The sequence below is a fragment of the Periplaneta americana genome, chromosome 9, assembly GCF_040183065.1.
Source record: "Periplaneta americana isolate PAMFEO1 chromosome 9, P.americana_PAMFEO1_priV1, whole genome shotgun sequence".
NCBI classification, from domain to species: Eukaryota; Metazoa; Arthropoda; class Insecta; order Blattodea; family Blattidae; genus Periplaneta; species Periplaneta americana.
In genome coordinates, this window is record NC_091125.1 from 957,548 (window position 1) to 979,952 (window position 22,405).

General features: G+C 36.0%; 1 pseudogene; it reads left to right on the forward strand.

The window, feature by feature from the left end:
• Nucleotides 1-22,405, forward strand: part of LOC138705731 (DNA-directed RNA polymerase I subunit RPA1-like) — a 105,788-nt pseudogene that overhangs the window by 20,464 nt on the left and 62,919 nt on the right.

Here is a 22,405-nt window from a genome sequence, read left to right on the forward strand (position 1 = left end):
CCATACCGAACTGTTGCAAAATGGGTGGAAGCGAGGCATTTGCTTTCAATCAAAAGTTGTCATCCGAACAGCTTTAGATTGATCAGTGAAAAAGAGATCCAGAAATGATGCTGCAGATGGAGTCCATCATCTTCCAAGGGTTTGTCAATGTACTGTTGACTGGCAGGGGTCTTTATTTGAAGTATGTAATGCCAAAAGCAACCTAAATAAATTTAGGGAGAAACACTAACTATGTTGCCATTATTTTTCGAATGCCCTTATATATACAGAAGGGTTTTACATTATACTAATACAACACAAGGGGTTAGTATCAATACTTAATACAAGATAAAAATATACATTCAGCATTGTTGAATGTCATGAATTCATCTACAGAATAGAAGGTGTGAGAATTTAGGTACCTGTTTAATTTGACCCTAAATATTCGTAAGTTATATTTTTTTATATCCACAGGAAGGCTATTAAACTGTTCACTGCCATGTCACATACTTGAATACTTGTATATTTGGCATGTTTGCTTCAACTGACAGTAATTTGCAATAACATTCTCTGTGTGCTAATGCAACATCTGTACAAATTCATTTTATATTACGTGTTATGCATTACATTGCTTGTGTCTATATGTGACATTAGATTTTTTTAAAACTTTCTATATTTAATTACCTAAGTATTCATTGAAATTGATCATAAAATGTATTTTAACACTTTTCTTGTTACCAGAATTACCTTTGGACCTATGTATCCTGAGTTCAAACCCATATATAGTAGTTTTTTAAGTGGATAAAATTGCAAAACATAAGTTACTTCCATTGATTAAGACAGTAGAGTTGTTGGTCCCATTTTAAAGATTAACTTATATTGGAGATTTAATTGTTCATAAATAATGACGAATAAAGACAAAATTCTGTATCCAGTTCTATTATTATGCTTCAGTCTCAACTCTTGGTAACATGTATCACCATGATAACTTAAAGATTTACTGTAGGAAAGAGTAAGAGTGTTTAAGATCTCATTAGTACACATCCTTGTGTATACCGATACACAAACTGAAAATACTGCAGATGACACCAGACAAGAGTACTCGTTGATTTAGTTCTCAATTGGATACCAACCAAACTATGCCATTGACTCTGTAGCATGTCCTTGAATGAATCAAGGAAACATGTTTAGTATATTTTGTAATGGTCAATTGAAAGATTAAAAAAGCAAAGTTTGTGCGCAGTAAATAATCTGACCCTGATTGTAAGAAATTATGTTCTTAAAATTTTGCTTGAATTGCACCTGCTCTTTCGTCTCAAACAGATACATTTGGCTTCCATTCCTGAATTTTGTTTCATTTTCAGTGAGTGTAAATAATCAGTACCTGGTTCCAAAAGATGGAACGCCATTGAGTGGCTTGATTCAAGACCATATTGTGGCAGGAGTACTGCTGTCTATTAGAGGACGATTTTTTGTAAAGTGAGTAAACTAATAATTCCCTAGAGTCAGTGTGAAACATATCACTTTTCTCGTTTTCATTTCAAGATCAGTGGCAAATATTCAGAGCATGCCCTATTATTATTTTTAAAAACACAGTACCTATAATTCGAATTATTATTATTATTATTATTATTATTATTATTATTATTATTATTATTATTATTATTATATTTATTTTTCTTGTTTTATTTTCCGCGCAAATATTAAATAATGCTGTATTCACTTTAAATCTAATCAGGTTAGACTGCATGCAATTTATATGGCCTATATCCAGCATTCGACAAAAATTCCTTCTGAAGCCTCAGGGTGTATTACTGTTCACAGATCTCATACAAGCGCTGAGCAGACAAAGAATGTGTTAGGGTGAAATACCTGTCAGTTCGGATGCCGTAAAAGTAGAGTGTAAGTCTGCATGCTATACGACAGTGACGGACTGACACACAGTTTTCTGCCTGCTTGACCATATGTTTTTGTGGTTATTCTGACAGTGATATTTTTCAGCATAACAGCAAATGGACATAGTTTATTCACCATTCAAAGATCCGCACCTTTTACAATTTAGCTTTCAGTGTAGCATGATTTCGTGACAGCTCAAGTGTTCAAGTTTCGTTCAGATCATCGAGAAGATAGAGTTGTATTTTGTTGTTTTGTTTAATGTCAACGTGGGTGACTGTGACAAAGTGTTGTTACATTGGAAAACATAAATTGAAACCTTTCCAACATATGAACTTTGAGGAAAAGCAAATTATAGCCTATTTTCTCAGGACAGACTAGTAGAGTGCTATTCATAGACATTTCGCAGCACGCGCTACGAGCGTACTAAGCTAGCCCCGGCTATCCACTGGTTACTAGTACAGAATTCAAATCATATCCTATCGCTAACACTGGTTTATGAATACGAAAAACGCTGATCATCCACTGGAAACCCGTGCTAAAAATGTCTGTGAATACGGCCCGTAGTGCCTAAATTAACAGCGGGTGGATTTCAAATATAAATATACTGGTAAATCTACAGAATTACATTTTGGAAGTTAAAGAGTAGAACTTTATGCTGTGTAATAATAATAATAATAATAATAATAATATAAGGAATAATGTCTAATCACACCAACTTTCTTGAGAGAAATTAAAACAATTGCATGGCGCATGCATGCTTCGCCACTGTTCAAGATGTCAAACTGTCCTAAACTTACTTTGACTAGGATGTTATCAGTGCATATAATTCATAGCTTTAAGCCTGTTTCTTCCTTCAAGAGAGGTTTAAGCCTGTATCCTATTTCAACAGAATTCAATTTCCATGTGGCCAGAAGGTGCCAGTATCATATGAGTTTGAAATCTAGTAATATTTTGGTGTATCTCTCTGTTGACATTTTTAAAATATTTGTGTACCAGTCTTGTTTCTGTTTGTTTATATACACTCAAGTAAATGGAAAATACGCAATTCTGTTTGTTTTGTATATATAAAAGCGTTATAGGCCTATTCTATCACCTAATTAGCTTTTTCCTTTCTTTGTGTTGCAGCTCACACAAGTCAGCATAGGTATAACATTCTCATTTGTGCTTTTCAAAATGTCTTTATATATTCTTCATATGTTCCACATATTCTTTGATGTATAATTAATTCCATATTAACATCTTGTTTGAGGTGCTGTGATATATTAAAAACCAGATGATGAACATTTGCTGCATGCTCTGTAATGTTATCTTCTATCTTACATGGAGTTTTGCTTCCTTAAAATGTCATTGTTTTCATTTTTTAATCTATATTCGTAAAGGTCTAATTTCTTTTATTCTACAATGCACAATTTCTCTTGCTAATGGTGGAATACTGTTTAATTCTCATATTGATAAAATGTTCATGTAATATAAATTAGTGCTTGGCAGTTGTAATTTTCACGAAAGATTAAATGTAAACCTAAGAACAGTTAAACTTACTGCTAGAGTGTTGTCTGGCGTGACTCCTTGAGATACAGTACAGTAGATAGTTACGTGTTTAAATTTTGTATAATGCGGAAAATAATTCCCCCCCCCCCCCCCTGCTTTGAACAAGTTTTATTGTATTTATTTTTGATGTTATTATTTCAGAAGTTCAACATTAATACGATTGTAGCCTACAGACTAGCAGGCGGAATGTACATTACATACAAACATTGAATCTGTGTTGCAGAGAAGAGTACCAGCAGCTTGTCTTCCAGGGACTGGGGCATCAGAAGGGCGAGATCAAGCTGTTGTCACCAGCCATATTGAAACCAGTTCTTCTTTGGTCTGGGAAACAAATAATTTCTACAATAATTATAAACAATGTGCCTAAGGGACAGCACCCACTGACTCTCACTTCCTCATCAAAAGTCTCAGACCAGGTACGTGTACTGTCCATTGTAAGTGCTCAGTGCACCATCATGTTCTAGTGGTTACTGTACTTGCCCCTGGTTGCCTTTTATTGCTTGACATCAGACGCTTCTGTCACTCCATTGGCCTCATCAAGATTACATTCCCGTATTGCCTTGGCAATTCCTTCTCTTCAGCTGATGCAGGTCTTCGTCTTTCCTGCATCCTTGCTGTGACCAAGACAAGATCTGCGTTGACCATTTCTCTTCTGGCATCCTTTGATACTACTGCAGTGCTTTTCCTTGCAATCATTTAGCTACTGATTCTTTTTGGTTAATTTTTTCTCTTATTACATAATTTCAAATTCATTGTAATGCAGAAACTAGGCAACTCCTTTGCAATCCATCCATTTCCATCAGATATAGTTTTTGCTTGTCTCTGATGTTCACTTTAACACTTATTATAAAATATAAAACTTTATTAAAACTTAAAACTTTAATAATATATCTTATTGACAGATGGTACTGTCACAGTCTACTATATACAGTCGCGAAGCTCAATATGTGGTAAAAATGCAAACACTAGGATCGCTACTATCGCCTCATCATCACAGATCTCTCCTATACTAAAAGCCAGGTTATGAACCGACGAAACAGGAAGTAGTTGGCAGGGCGAGAGGAAAGTGCGGGTTAGAGGAGTAGCCTGTGCAGCGATGACACGTTGAGTGTGGGAGATGGAGGGGAAAACGAGAACGGAGCTTTTCATTGGACCTCGCGTGAAAATGTCGTCTGCTAACGAAAATCTGGCAACAGAATCACGGAGACAGTGTAGCCAGTTCATTTGCAGTACCATGTGCATTACGAGTCGCATTTCGTACCAGCGTCATTAGCTCGTGCTTTCTTAAAACAGTAATTTTAATTACTAATATTGTAGATAGTGTTATCGAGAACTATATACAGTAGTTATTTTAAACATATTGGTGATAAACGCTGAACACGCTTTGAATCTCGCGCCACTATGTAGCAACAGAGCTCAGAAAGAGACCAACAGAACGTTGCTTCCGGTTTAGCTGGTTCATAACCTGGCTTTTAGTATAGCAGATGACAAAATGTTACACTTTCGTTGTCGTGTTCTTTTGGAAAAATTAACACCTTCCTTCCATTATTGAAATATTAAATGGATAAAGTTAATTTATTATTTTAATGAAGTATATTAAATTCCATCATAAACTCGATACCTGCAAGAAATAGGTTAAAATTATTTTTGGTTGTGCAAAACGAACTGAAATTTACTATAATCATTTCACTCATTTGACATTATAGCGATAATGAACTATGAAACCAATAAATATTAATTTGCTTTCCCCTTTACAACAATAATATAATAACAATAATAATGGAAATATGAATTAATGGAGTAACTTATGTGTACTGGTACTTGTAGTGTAGGCTTATGTAGTTAACAAAGTGGGATGAGGTTAAGCAATAATAATCACACCAGAATTGGAAATAAAACGTGATCAATAAATTTTATTGTAACAGACTTACTTTTTCTACGTCTCTAGTAAAATAACAAATAAAAATAACAACAAAATTAACAGCTATAATTAAAAACATATCCTTTGAAAAAAAAAGTAGGCCTAAGTTGTCTGAAAATGTACAATTCTGTGGTGTTCGGGTAAAGGAGTATAAGTTATTTTTTTTGTCCAGGTGGAATTTTGTTTGCCCAGATGAACACACAAGTTAAATTACACAAGTGAGTGTGCAAAAATCAAAGAATAGTAGCAGTTGATGTGTTTTATTTGTGTAGAAAAATTTTTGTAATAAGGGTTCCAAGTTTAATTTTCATTTATCTCCGAACTCATTTTTATGACTTATCTCCCTTTACCCAAACACCACAGAATTATTCAAGGAATCAGCTGATACAGACGTAGAATTAGTGCAAAGCTTTTGTTTCTCAGCTGCAGGTTTATTTGAAACATCAAATAAAGTTGGAACAGCATTCCAGATTAATTTATTTTTGTTTTCATTCATAAATTGTGTGTTTTCGAAATGAAGAGAGCAAAACTTTATATTATTATAAAGATATGCTTCATTCTTTGTCATTAGATCTTCCCTCCTGCTGTTTATTAACCACTTTTTGCATCCAGAAGTAAAATAAGAAATAGATGTTAGGATTTTTCTTCAGGAGCATCAATGCGAAATACGCAACGACCTAGCACTCGATGGAAATACGACTCAGTCCACTCTAAATCCAAAGTCGACCGTGGACAGTCTATTGTTTCTAGTTGCTAACCGCTTGGAGCGCTTTATAGCGAGATTTGCAAAAAATCACCTCAAGCTTCGCGACTGTATTTAGTAGACTGTGGTACTGTCATGTCTGAGACTTTAGCTGGTCTTGCTTTTTAGTGTTCACTGTCGTTTGTGGTTCTTATGGTGGTGGGGATTGTTTGTATTTTGTGTGTTATTAGATCAAATAATGTGTGTTTGTTGAATTGTAATTGCGTATTAAGTATATGTTGTGGATGTGCTATTGTGTGTTTGTAGACACACAAAATTGCAGCTTCATTCAAAAAACTAAAATACAAGATAGCATATAATTTAAAGATAAATAGGAAGATGTTTGGTGTAGAATTCTGTTTGGAAAATTTTAATCATGCAGAGATAGGGACAGATGTTGATGAAATGAAAGAAAGAGACCTGAAAGAGGAGATAAGGAACATTGCAGTAAAATATACGAAGGGAGAACTATTTGAAAAATTAGAAGATGGAGAGGTCATCACACAGGAAAGAATAGCAAGCAATGGAATGAAACAGTCCGTGAATTACAGCGACCAGGAAGAGAGGCCAGCGACCAGCACAGCTGCAGCGGCAAGCAAGGATGACGTCAATAAGCGATCGAGGAAGAAAGAAGAACTTGTACTAAAATAATGATGGTGGCACCAGGTAGACAATAAGGGGATAATCGAATGGCAGTAGGAAAAGGAAACAACTGATTTGTCATTAGAAGAAGAAATGGCCTAGGTAGAAAACCAGATATCTACACTATAGTCAACAATAGTTACTAAAAATACAGGGCAAGAGCTCCATATTAAGGCTACTTTTGCTGTGCAACTTTTGCACTGCAGCTGCAAAAGTTGCGTGTTGTGTTCACACATAAGCCAGAAGTAGCACGCTGCACGCTACTTTTTGTGCTGTGCAATCCGAATACTGCAAAAGTTGCAACTGGATGTTGCGAGTCTGTTCACACATAAGGCGCTACTTTTTCAGCCGCAGTCATGCTGCATGTTTCCATATCCATGTTGACTTTTCAATATGCATTTTGTGAGTATGTTCACATTAGAGTTTTGGATTATGAAACTCATGCAATAGCTTACTTATCTATTATTTGCTTTTCTGTCCTAATTAGTATTCAGAAATTAGCATTATTTTTACTATAAAGCTATTAAAAAAACGCCTATATACTTAAATGAGAACCAACATATTCACGTAATCAATGTTGGCAATCCTCTTGTTTGAAACTACGCTATGAAAAATAAGAAAAAAATTAATTATATCATCAGCAAATATACTCTGACTGTGTTGTACATTTAGTAACTGTTACAAATCATTTATTTACATCACATCTAACATTAAAATATATCCAAACAATAGAAGTATCATTGGCACATTTGGGTGGCAACACTGGTCGCAACCGCTGCAAAAGTTTCAAGAAAACCGATATCAAAAATGCTGCGGCTGCAACCCTGAGAACCCTGTTCACACGTCGCTACTTTTAAGCTATGTACATTATGAAAAAGTAACGAGCAGTAGGTTCGGCAGCCGCTACTTTTTGGGTTGCACCATTGTTTACACGTCACAGTATGAGAGTTGCGCATTTTTTTGTACTGCAGCGCTGCAAAAGTAGCGACGCGTGACTGTACCTTCAGACACATTCTTGTTATGATGATGATCAGTGTTAAGGCCTACAGTGCTATAAGCGATACCTCTTTGATAGAATCAGGTTACATCTGTGGAGCCAACCCTTGACAAATGAATAACTAGGAAAAATAGGTGAAAATGAAAACAAAAACTGCCAACCTGCTCTAATTCGGCCTGCCTACACTTAATGCGCGGATTAGACTTTTTAAATGTAAATCTATTCTTAATTTGTCGTCTTGATGTTAGGAAGTGGCAAATAAGATGGCAAGGAGACAAAAATAATATAGAAAACAGGAAAAACCCACATAAAGGTTGGATGAAGAGTTGAACTAGGCTTACTTGTGGACCAACCTGAAGTCTGGGATCATGAGGGAACAAGCTCGGTCATTTCTTACAGTGTAGATCGAGCTGCACAGGTTGTTGTGTGCCCAATTGAAAGATTTTCCACAAATTTTAGAACCTGCCATGTGGCTGTGATATCAATGAGGGAGATTATGAAGAATGTGCCATACAAACTGCGCACATTTTTGTAGAGAAGTACCTCTGGTACTACATGCCAGCATCATTGCACAAGGTGCTTGTACATGGATCAGCGGCCATTTCTGCTGCCCTTCTTCCAATTGATCAGATGATAAATGAAGCTCAAGATGCAACAAACAAAAATATAAAATCATACAAAGAACATCACTTCAAAAAAATTTCCATAACTGCTACAAATCAGAATATTTTTCGAAGGCTTCTGCTATCATCCGACCCCTTATGTCTTCTGTCAGACATTTTCCAAGGAAATTATGGGATCACTCTCTACTGATGTCGTTAATCTTATGAATGCACCAGAATCTCCTAGAATAGCAACAGAACTTCCATCTTCAGAGGAGGAGGACGATGAGGAAGAAGAAAATGCAGAAGCGGAGAAAACTGATCTATTCAAATTGCAAGGAATGTTTAAGCCACCCAAAAGCAGTCTCTGTATGTTAATGGATTGCAACATGCAATATGAAAATAATGTATACTAATATATAGATAATAATATGAAATTAATAAAATGTGGTACTAGCCTATAATTTACAGGACTTGTAGTCTAGTATGAAATGGTTTATATTGGTTATAAAACATGCAATACTCTTCACTTCTTTCTAAAAAATCGTTTTGAAGTGATTTTTGTAAATAATTTTGCCTCTCTGATTTTTGCCGGTTTTTTCGTCTTTTTGGATCACTGAGCAATGGTTTCCTATTTAATTCTGCTTTTCGGTGTTAGGACTTGGGGACACAGATTCTTCTAACTGTTTTCCAGGCATGTCTTGATTTTCCAAATCCCACAGTATGTTCTGTCTTGTAACATAATTTTCCTGTTTTTACCATTCTTTAGTAATTAATACACTTCCTGCAACAGCCCAGATCAGCTCCACATTTTGAGTTACAGGTTCATTGTTACGTTTCTGTTGCCTCTAGAATTTTCCATGTCATCCAATTAGATTTCTTTTACTTCTCACTCCCTGGTCCAGAGGCTTTTTATCAGCTTCGTGAATTCATGATTTTAAATTTTCATACATTGTAGCAGCAGGCCAGTCTTCATTACATTGATCTTCTGTTCTAATTGTTGATACTGCCATCCTGCAGGAGGTTCGGCATGTGCTCTGCTGCATGTACATAGGTGCTTACCAATGAAATACCTAAGGGAAGAATAGACTATGGGCTATACTTGATGTCAGTAGAAATATCTCTTTTCTTGAACACGAAGAAAGGGCCAATGTTGAATGATCCTATCATAGATCTCTTCTTACAGAAAAATCGTCGAATCGAACTTCAATACAAGTAGTCTATAATGTCACAGTAACTAAATAAAGTTATAGTAATATCGTACTTAGGGGTTAAATTGTATTGATTAATGTCCACCAGTAATACCATGTAATAATATTCACACCACGCCACCGATATATGTACAATATTTAAATCTAAAGTGTAAAATAATTGAAGTAGTTTTATATTATAGACTAGCAGTACCCGTGCGCTCCACTGCACCTGTTAGAAATAAATATAAAGTAATTACATAATTAAAATGGGAAGTTTGATCCAGGGAACAACTTTTACAACAGCGCAATAATCTGCTTCGCTCATTACCCAATTTTTTTTACATTGCATTTATTTCATATATATTTTATGTATTTTAACACGATTCAATTGAGCATAGTTAAAATTTGAATTATAAAATAATGGATTGCTAAGCTAACGTACTATTACTGCATACTAAATCAATACACTCTCGTTGTTCGTTAATTCTCTGAGATTAAAATGAGTATACATAAATATTATTTTAAGAAATACAGAAAACGAATGTACAAAATAGCCTATCAAATTTTCTGTGCATAAGAAGCTATTTTAATCTTGCCTGTCCTCGATTTACTCAGACGTTACTGTAATAACATTATAGCATTATGTCCATCTAGAGAAACTACACTTTCCAATGGTGAAATAATAATTAATTATACAAATCGGTTAATTTAGCTTCCGATATTACTTCATACAAACACAGAAACATTCTCTGTAGGCTATGTTTAATAGCTTTCGATTGTTGATGTCCAAGCCCCTGTTTCGATTGTTGTTGTCCAAGGCCCCTTATAGACGAAGTCATTTGTTCTTAATTCATTGCACCGTCTTAGATGGCGTTATTTTAATTTTAAAACTCATTTATCTCATTAAATATCAGTCCTATCAAAATTTTGTAAAGAATAAAACTTATCGGAAATCATTTTTAAAGAAACTTCTGTTATGTAATATTTTTCACAAAAATCAATAAAAAGCGAGAAATTTCGATTTATTTAATTCAGGCCCCCTTATAACCCCCCTTTTAAATAAGGTATTTTGAATGCCATATAGCCTAAAATCTAAGTTACAACGAACTTAATTTATATTCCAATTTTCATATAAATCGGTTCAGTCATTATCGCGCGAAAAGGTAACAAACATACAGACAGATATACAAACAAAAATTTCAAAAATGCGATTTTCGGTTTCAGGGTGGTTAATTATATATGTTAGGATCAATTATTTTTGGAAAATCGAAAATTACCAGAAAAATTTCTGCTACAGATTTATTATTAGTATAGATATACATGAAAGAAATATACTAGGGCATTCAATAAGTAATGGCAACAACACTGTAAATCAGCACTCCTAGCAGTGAGCATCGGAATTTTTAGTGCATAATGGAGGAGTGATTGTTATATAAATGTGAAATATTAAAAGTCTTTAAGTAACCATATTTTGTGAATACAGGGACTGTTTCTGATTTGTATTAAGTAATATCGTCCTAAAAATGTTCAATAAGATATGAACAAAGATGTATCATAAAAATATAAGTTGCAAGAGGGAAAAATGCAACTCAGCGCTTTATGGCATTACAAGAAGCTTGTGGGAGAGTAGTCCAACCACACTGAACTATTGCAAGTTGGGTGGAAGCGAGGCATTCGCGTTCAATCAACAGTTGACATCCGAAGAGCTTTAGATCGATCAGTGAGAGTGAGCTCCACAAAATGATGCTGCAGATGAAATCCATCGTCTTTCAAAGATTTGGCAACGTGGCAGGGGACCAGGGGCGATTTCTCAGGGCATGCTATGCTTGCTGCGCAAGCCCAATATTTTCGTAGAATGTGTATTTCTCAAAATGGGATTACTTACATTAAAATTTATTTTGATTTTTGGAATACTGTATAGGCGTAATACCATCCACAGGTTGCACACCGCAAGTATCGCAACGCTTGCTCGTTTCTTGGAGCTACAGGAAAGATGTGGAAATAGCGAGAATATGATGCGTGCACGAGTCCTTCCTCCTTGGTCCGTCCTAGGCGCACATGCTTCTGTTGTGTGTTGTTTGAAGCTCTGGTCCGAGAGCTACACCAACGCCTATTTAACGTTACACAGAGCAGTATTGACAGCGGGAATGTGCTGTGCAATGTAATTGTATGAGCGGAATGCATGTGTTAGCTGCTGCATGTATTATTAATTCTTAAACACTAATTTGAAGTATTGCAATGAGTTCGGAATTGTGTGTCATTGAAACCTTATTATTAAATCCATTTTCCCGAAGGACTATTCAAGAGAAGACAGACATTACAGAGAATATGTGCGCTCGTTCAGTGCAGCTCAATACAACAATGTGCATTGGTTGGCAGGTCGAAAAAACTAAATAAACTGTTTTGTTGGCCATGTTTGTTATATCATATCAAACTTCTACATCTGATAAGCGAATATGATCCATGACTCATAATGATTTCATAATTATAAAATAAATTATTTATGTCGGTCTGATTATTTTTATTACTTATGAATTATTATATCCTCCGATCTTCCTCTATGAATAAAAGAGCAAGCCTAACTTTCATGACTAGCATTCGCCCCTGCAGGGGACTGTATTTGAAGTGTGTAATGTCAAAAAAACCTAAATAAATGTAGTGTTGCCATTACTTTTCGAATCCCCTGGCTTGTTTTGTATGTCAAATTACCTTACCAATTCCGCATGCTGAGGTCTCCTGTACAGTCTGTGAAGTCTGTATACTTACGGTTTCCTTCATAGCGTCTTTGTTATGAAAACGATTTTGATAGGCAATACTTCTCTCATGGTTGATTGGTTTATATATGATTGACTTTTTTTCAATTGAGGATCTCGAAGTAGTATGTTCGAGAGAATCGTTATACAGCAAGATTATGAATTCATATGTACCCATTTTCTAGTAGAGTGCTCTCCAATGCGACATGTTATCTGTTACCAAGAGTTTAAATGTAGTACCAACGAGTCTGGGCAAAGAAATTCGCCTTTATTCATCTGCTATAATTATACTCTCCATCTTGCCTATAAATCCACTAAACTCAGGCATAATCAAATCTATATAGTTTGGAGCCAATGGTACGATAACTAGTAAATCACTGATTACATATTTCTCTTATATGAATTTCATATTCTCGTGATTATGTTTTGAAATCCGCGTTTTTTTTCGGAGGCCTTGATCTCAATTTTTTTATTCTAGTGTATGAGAGTATGGTAAGTTCTGTCATTTCAATTCTGTAACAATAAGAAGTTTTCATAATCTTGGTCTAGCAATAATTAAATTAATTGTAATTATAGTGAATGTAATGTATAAACTATGATCAATTCAATAGTCTATAATTAATTAGATCACCGTAGGTAATCGATTGATAATTGATTGATGCACCCTTGATGCAACTGGCAAACTACCTATTAAAAACAGTAAAATCGATGTTTACACAAAGTAAAACTCATACCGTACTTAATATCAGTGCAGAGCAAAAACAAAATAATCTGTAAAAAATTAAGGTGTGCAAAGTATGCAGGGACCCAAATTATGCGAGCAGATATAACTTCCTGCTGATGTAATGTTTAATAAATTATTGAAATGTTAATATTGTACGAACAGTAATTTTAAGTAATAAAATACAGAAGTAAAAAAATAAATAGTTTGTATACGAGTTTCTAAGATGTTATTGTTTAGTCAGCTGCCCAAAGACAGGTTTGAACCTCACAAGTGACACCAATAAAGCATCACTCATGAGGTAACTAAGCCAGGAGATAATGGGGTAGGGTGGTCAGTTCCTTTTCCCTTCCATTGCATACATCGCTGACTAGATACATATTACACTAATCAGACTTCAGATGCATATAATTGTTCTTTCTCTGACACATATCGTCACGTGAGATGTGCTGCCTGATAATAGAAGTACATATCAGCTAGGACCTTAATCAGAGGGTGTTTTTTTAAGATATTAGAAACAAATTGCTTCATATATGAGTAATTAGTTTTCCCCCATTAAAGATTATCTTTGTACTTTCATTTCACTATAGGCATGGGCAGTGAAGAGACCTCGATCGTGGAAAGCTGGAGGAACCCCGTTTACTGATCCGAAAACAATGTCAGAAGCAGAAGTCATAATTCGAGATGGTGAGCTTTTATGTGGGGTTCTGGACAAAGCTCATTATGGTGCCACTCCGTACAGTTTGATTCACTGCATGTTCGAGGTAAGCCAAATTATCAGAATGTGTAAGTCTTACAACATTTCTCCAACTCCAGTCTGAGGCTAAAATGAGTAAACTTGTAACGAATCCGAGCTGTTAGCTTATTGCTCTGGACAGGCATTCAATCGAGTGCTGTGAAGGACTGAACACTTGTCTGATATTTTATTAATAAGGCTGAATGTTGTTTCTTATTTCGATTTCAGGAACTGGATACAACATTATTTGAAGTCTGTTGCATTACAGATTGAGTGTCCACTGTTTCATACCGGCAAAAAAAAGTGGATCACTGTGTAAAAACCGATTCATCGTCAATAAACCACCAATTTAGAGAGAGTATTATTAAATTGAATATGTTTTATGAGTAAGGAAAGATGCATCCAACATTTTTGGAGATGAATATGATGATAAGATGTCTCGGTATGAGCCACTTTCTACCAGACTGGTGCTTCATGGTTTTACAACAGAGACCAGCAATAAAACAATGGTGCAGTAACCCCTATTGATGAATTATCATTGTGTGTCAGGCACATTTTCTGTCATAAGTCAATATTTTTCTTTAGTTACTGTTTCGAATTTGATAAGTTAAGATGCCTCTTATTCGAAAAGATTTTGCTGGATCTGTTGCTTTGGTTGTGGGTAGATGAATCATTCGTTTTGAAGCTAATGCCATCGGTGTGTCTTTCAATGTGCCCTGTGGCGATTCTGTGAACTGGGTACTTACCATAGACGACTGGAATCAGGCTGTAGTAGGTTTATGTCCACCAGGGATAACAGTTACTGATTCTCTGTGTCTTGCGACATCTCCACACGACTGTGGTCTAGGCCAGAAATCATCGTCATTGTGATTGAGAATAATGTTAGACAAAGACTCCGGGAAGCCAATTTGACCTCAAGAAGAGCTATGTTAGAAATTTATTTTTTTCAGTCGTTGACTTTACTACTTTATATATTTTGTTAGGTGTTAACCTTTACATAAGTTGTGTGATGTATGAATGTTTTCGTTGAGCATTTCAACATCATCAGATACAAACTGTCATTTTACAATATCAATACTCTCAGTATTATCTACACAATCTACACATACAATACATGTTTACTATCATATGGGGATAAAACCTATTAAAAATTATATGAATTAGTTTTATAATGAATAATTTCAAGGGAAAAATTGTTCCGGGGCCAGGTATCGATCCCGGGACCTCTGGTTGAATGTAGCAGCGCTCTGCCAACTGAGCTACCCTGGAACTCCACCTGACATCGTCTCAACTTTTCCCTTTATATCCACACAGCTCGCGTGGGCTGACGAAACGCCAGAGCCCCACATCGAGTGCACACAAACTCTGTGTGAGCTCCTCGCTGTGTGACATCAGGATACTAACTCTGGACTGGGCAGCACTCAGTGAACACTTAAATCCTATTATAACACTTGTGGGATAAGCTCGACCAACACCCTGAACGAAATGTAGGCAGCATTGTTGGAGAAGTGGGCTTTCAACCATCAGGAAATGTGGTCAGCATCGCATTATGAATGGAGAACGTCATCACCACTAGAGCTTGTAACACACAAGGTGCGCGCACAGTGGCATAACCATATGTTATAATGTGAGCCATTGCCTCTAACTTAATGAAATGCATTATTTGAAATTTTGCATAAATTAACCAAGAAATGGATTCGGAACACCTCAAAATCTGTGCTTCATTGGCTAGTCATGATAATATCTTTGAAAAATATTGGAGTGCAAGAGGTCAAATGACTTTATTGTCAAACGCCTGGCATTAGAAAACAACATATTTACTTCAATTTACAATATGTCTTTTTCAGGATGTAGTAAAAATAAAGCATGAGCTATAAAATTATAGTTCTTAAAAAAATTAAGTGATCCATTTTTTTGGCCGCTCAGTGTAGATAGAATTGTGCTGTGTTATTTTGAATTATGAACCTTGCTCCGATTTTTCATATCATTGGCAGAATGATGTTTTTATATGCTAGGAATATTACTTTTTTTTTCTCGAAAGAGGGCCTGCAGACAAGCACCGCAGCCTTGGGCTTATTGTGCAACTTCCTTATGTTGGAATGATAGTTGAATCCATTAAGGATCGCTTTTCAAACGTGTGATTCACTGCATGATTCATCATATCAATTCATCCACAGCATCCAGTCCTGACTGGAGACTGATCCTCCGCCTTCCTGTGATGTTATCCTGCGGTCTCCTCAGATCGATGGCATCTGTTTCGCAATTCATGTGCTTGAATCTGCTGCATCCTTAACCAGAGGAACATGTAGCAGTCGATTCCATAACTTACCAAGGTGCGTGCTACACTACCCCAGTTGCCCACAGTCTGCTTACAAGTCCCTGTAGCTTCACTGGATATGTGCAGCTCCCGCAGACAGATGCCTCCTATAGGCAGATCCTGGACCACATCCGCCATGTCCTCCTTGTCGACCTGTAAACTATTAAGATGATTAGTGAAATGATACTAATGAAGGCAAAATGAGTCCGAGGTTCAACGTCGAAAGTTACCCAGCAGTTCGGCTTCGAGTGATTGAGGAAAAACCTCGGAAAAAAATCCGAACCAGGTAACTTGTCCCAACCAGAATTTGAACCCAGGCCCGCTCGTTTCATCGCCAAGAAGGCTAACTGTTACTCCACAGGAATATTATTTATGTATTTTTTTCTTGTTTGAGTAAGTGCAGTACCCAGTCTACAACACAGCGCTATACTGGAGAATTACCACGGTCGCTTTGAACCGTGCCGTTACGTTTACCACCAAATTTAAGTAAATACACAATGTCACCAACATAAGAACATGACATTGGTGTGTGGCTTAGTTGGCGGGAGAAATTTTTTTTCTCTCTCTCTGCCTCCTTCGTTCTGAACATTACTGAGAGATAGCACCAGTGTTAGCTACAAAGTGTGTTTGCGCAAATATATTGCAAGTAGATTACGTGACTTATTACGTGTCTTAGATGAGAGTCTCGAGACAAAACAGTTTTGTGCTATATTTCTTTTTTTCTCTCTCTCTGTCTACCTCCTTCGTTCTGAACATTATTGAGAGATAGCACCACTGTTAGCGATAATGTGTATTTGCGTAAATATTGCGAGTAAATTATGACGAGTGTCTTAGATGAGAGGCTCGGGACAAACAGTTTTTCTGCAGCGCATGCGCGGACCTCTCATGCAGTGGGAGCGTGATCCTTACTTGAATTTATTTTTACGTGTACATTGCAGATTAAATGATTGAGATCCCTTCTTGCTCCGGTTACAGACCTTGCATTTACGAAGGTTAGCTTTGGTTAGGTTAGCTTAGCTTTGGTTAGCTTAGCTTATCTTAGGTTAAGTTAAGTTAGCTTTGGTTAGGTTAGCTTTGGTTAGGTTGGGTTAGCTTTGGTTAGGTTAGGTTAGGTTAGGCTAGGCTAGCTTTGCTTGATTTCATTCGTCCATGTAGTAGTTAAAATTATATAATATGACAGATTTTGATTCGTAATATTGATAAAAAATAATAGGCCTGTAACGAAAGTGGTGGATAATTTCATGTTCCCTAAAATTTTTTTTCGTAAAAGGCTAGGTAGTTTTCTATAGGCCAGAAATAAAACAGCAACGCCATCATAATTACATACTTTACGCTATGGCTAACATTAACCGGAAATTTGCTTTCCGTCATTTTAATGGTATTCCGTGAAATACACCTTTTTTCCTGTTAATTTCCTTGTGATAACCTAGTTTTTGATCTTATTACATCTTCATTTTCCTTTAATGAATTAAAAAAACCGCCATTGTACTACATAAAACCTTGAACTTGACTAATGGAGTGAATTATTTAAGAATATAGTCGCGAATTTGACTACCACCATTTCGATTATATTTTGTTTGATACGGCTCGGTGCAGCCCAGTGACTAGTGGCCAGCGAGTAGCGTCGACTATCGATATTGGTCTGCCGTGGGTATTATCCAGTTGTTCCCAACACAGTATTTGTACAGCATTGAAAATTGTTTTTGGCATTGGCCTCCACTGTTCATGCATAGAAAAGAGTCTGTAAAGTTGATTCAATATAAAAGGTATAAATTACCTGTGCATTTACCAGCAAGTGGAGTAATAACCATGCGAATGTTGTCTTCCAGCCACTAGTCTGAATTTTACATGTAAATATGGCTGAAAAGTGTTTCAAGTTTGAAGTTACCAGATTTAGCAAGCAGAATGATAAAATCAGAGTGACAATTAGTGGCGAATTTACAATTCTGTTACCTGTAGGAACCCAAAAATATCCTGCCCCCATTTTCCTTAATATTTGCCCCTTCACTTTCACCCTCATTAAAAGTTGAAATAAAAAAATTCTGCACTGTGTTGGCAGGGTTGTGCCAGCACACAGAATATGTCGCCCATTATCTGGAAAGAAATTACAATTGAGGCATCAGAAGCAAAGAAGTATAAGTGCACTTACGTTATTTTCTAGAAATGTGATTAAAAGTTACTAAGCTTTCATAAATTCTGTGAAGTTTTAATTTTAAATGTTAATGTGCAATGTGGATAAAAGACATCCCTTTACCACCGAAATTTTAAATGCTTTAGTTTACCCTGGAGGCACGTAAATAATTTTTTTTTAAATGTCACTTTGCTTCTATCCACCTCAGTTGTGTTGGTTTGAATGTTTTATTTTCGTGTCGGTTTTCTAATGGAAGATGCTATAACAGAAGTAATGAATGTAAAGCATGCAACATATTTTTGCTTCACTCTTCCTTTTGTATGTTGTGCAATACAAAAAGAAGATTCTATACCTCAGAAATATTGGAGTGCAAGAGGACTAAGGGCTTCATTGCCAAACATCTAGGCATTTCAACAACAATATATTGTCACTTCATATAAGGAAACATTCTGAAAGTAGTCCCAGTTCACAACAAATTTTCCACTGTAGTTCTCTCAAAGTGTATCGTACATGTCTATTATCACTTTAATATTGCAGAACTCGCAATTACAAATCAAACCAGCGGTTGCACACATCTGTAGCTGCCCTCAGTGTTGAGATAGACTGTGTGGCACTGTTAATTTTACACACAACTTTTGTGCTCTCATGCTCGTAACAAGGGAAGATGGCAACATTGGTTGTGATCACACAAGTTACATTGCTGCGTGGCCTAACTACTAATAACGTTAGCATTTGGCTGTGGCACATAGTCTTGTTAGAGGAAGCATTTTAAATTCTGTCATTTTTTGTTTCGCCATGGATACTGGAACAGGTTCCCATACCCATTGCGGGGAAAGACATATTCTGTGTCAAACCCTATGAGTTCTGTATGACTATATACAGCTTTCTAACATCTTCTGCTGAGCAGACTGATCATTGAATTTGGACAAGCTCATTTTCTCCAAAATGTTGTCCTCTATGGAGATGATAGCTAGTGAGGTAGTTCTGAGTTATGTTTGTGCGCAAATCATTTTTTTATCTTCTCAGCCGTGAGAAGGTGTGCTCTGCTGAGCACTTGGCGCAGTGGAGAGCTGAAAGATGTAAACATGCCGCAGTCTGATCTCTCCCACATGTGACCTAGTGTGAGTGTTCAACTATCCACTGTCCCAAGTGTACAAAAGAACAGCTGCCACTATCATTTATAAACACAGTTATCTGCAAATTACAGTTATCTTAAAATTATCTGAAAATTCCCACATCTACATTTTATTTTTGTAGATAATTGAATAACTACACGCTGTTCATATAGTACTACAAATGAATAATAGGTGTTATTTGCACTGAAAATTGTCGAAAAACACAAGTTTCCATAGTCGACTATTGGAAACTCTTCTTGTAGTCTAGATATCACGTTAATTCAGCATATATTAAGAAACGAATAATAGTGGTCTTCCAACTTAAGACATAGATTTGTTATTTAAAAATTTGCTGCCCCTGAAAATTTTTCACCATAGCATCTGCTCTCTATCTATACACAAATTTATAATATCATCGCAGGTTAGTGACTTTTATGGGCAAGACATTTTATGTTGAAAAGAAATAAGTACGTGTGTGTTTGCAACAAATTTCAAGATGATCAAATGAAACTGAATGATGGTCCAGAGCAACAGAGGGGCAGGCCAGGAACCTTGCATACAGATGACAAGTGTGCTGTTGTCGAAGGTTTGATAAGGGACATTTGAAGAATCGAAGTCCGTGAAATTGAAGCAATGATGAACATTCCAAAGGGCATTCTTCATGAAATAATCTCAGGCTTAAATTTATGTGAAGTATCCGCATGCTGGGTTCTGAAATTGCTGACTGAGGAACACAAAAGCAAAAGAAAGGTTGCGTCACTGCAAAATCTCTACCATTACTACTGAGAGGAAGAGAATCCTTTTTTGGAAAGCAGCATTATGGGAGATGAAACATGGGTTTAGAGTTCGCTTCAGTGATGTAAGAAATTCGAAGTTCAGTCATCTGAAAAAAAAAAAAAAAAGTTGTTGTTTTCTAATGCCAGGCATTTGACAATAAAGTCATTTGACCTCTTGCACTCCAATATTTTTCAAAGATATTATCATGGCCAGCCACAGAAGCACAGATTTTGAGGTGTTCCGAATCCATTTCTTGGTTTGAGTTGCACAATGGGCAGTTAGGGGACTGATATATTCCAATTCTATACAGGTGTTTGGCCAAACAATCATGGCCTGTTGCCAATCTAAATGCAGCTACAGACGATTTTCGTGGCAAATCGGGAATTAACTGTGGATTTTGATGCAGAGAGTTCCATTTTTTCCCCTTGGGATTGAGTTATCAAATTTTGTTTATTGAAGTCTAAGTATGTAGATTTAATAAATCTCTTCACAGAGTAATACGTAGATTTAGTAACAGGTCTGTAAGTAGCAGTGCTGCCCTTCTTTGCTAAAGCATCCGCATTCTCGTTTCCCAGGATTCCACAATGGGATGGTATCCATTGGAATACAATTCTTTTATTGAGTGATATTAATTGAGAGAGCATTTTAGTTATTTCTGCTGTTTGAGATGAAGGTGTGTGTCTAGAGACTATTGATAGAATAGCTGCTTTGGAGTCTGACAATATAACTGCATTCCTAAATTTATTGATGTGGCATAGAAGATTCCTGAGACTTTCACTTATTGCAATGATTTCACCATCAAAACTTGTTGTTCCATACCCAAGAGATCTATAAAGTGAGAAGAGACAGCACGTAACACCTGCACCGGCACCTTGTTCTCTGGAGATCAAGGATCCGTCATTGTATAAATGAAGCCAGTTTTGTGGAGGGTACCTAATATTAATTGTCTCTAGAGACAATTGTTTCATTATTTCAGTGTTTACTTCTGTGATAATAATTGCGATTACTCTAGGATTTTTAAGGCCTTCAATGGTGACATACTGTGACACTCTCAACATATTGATTGAATAAGCCAGGGTTACATGCTCGTGAGAGATTTCTGCATGGTGGTGCACTACCTCACATCAAACCAGGCAAAAGCTTGGAAAAGTGCAAGTGGGAATTTCTGCTGCATCCACCTCGTAGTCCTGATCTGGCACCATCGGATTTTCACCTCTTTGGTCCATTCAAGAACTTCTTATCCAGAAAATTATTTAAGGATTAAAACACATTGAAAACTGGAGTTTTGCATTATTTAATTTTCCTTGGACAGGAAAACCCTATGAAGGAATGTTTGAACTTGTTTGAATCTTAATGGTGACTGTGTGGAATGTTTGTTTTATTTCCCCTCTCCCTGCCCCAGATTTTGTGAAATACGTTGATATAAGTCGGATCTGTGCCTTACATATCGAACCACCCTCGTATGATTACAACAAAAGCATGCAATTCAAATTGTTGTATAATTAATTTTCAAATTGTGCGATAATATGAAAATAGTTGACTGAATTCGTTTTACAAATCAGAAGGAAGGGCGAAAACTATCAATGAATTATCTAGTAACGGTATTGAATACATCCAACTAGTTAATGGTGTCCATGCTAATAAAAACTGTGCTGTTAGGAGATTTGAAGATACACAGCAAGTTTAGGTGTATAATGCTACTTTACAACTTTTTGAATGGTGAAAAATGACTGTTCTTGCTTTATATTTGACTGATCATTTTTGTTAATAGAAACTTGTTTATATTTCATTGTGTTTTCCAGCTGTATGGTGGAACATATTCTGGTGCATTGTTGAATTCGTTTGCAAAGCTTTTCAATGCTTTTCTAAAAATTGAAGGTTTCTCACTTGGTGTTGAAGACATTCTTGTTGTGGATGCTGCAGAAAAGTGGAGGTCCAATATCATTAGAGATGCTAGAAATGTAAGTTTTACTTTACTTTGTGACAGTATTCCTTTCAACTAAAAGTGGAAAATGATGCAGAAACAAGGATCAGATTTCATCAGTAGAGCTATAAATTAACTTTTTTTTATATAATGTAAATATGAAAAATTTTGCAAATATAACAGTTAAAATAAATATAAAATTTGACATAGCTTTTTAAAGATGTTTTCTTGCATCCTCTTGTTTCATCATCCTTATATTTGAGGATTTTTAGAATTTGTACAGAGTCGTCTCCATAAATGAATGTTAAAATCCTTCACTCTTGCATTTGATGCTATAGTATAAAAGATTTTTTTTCAAAGATTGTATAATCTTTTTATATATAAATAATTTTTATTTAATGAACTTATGTC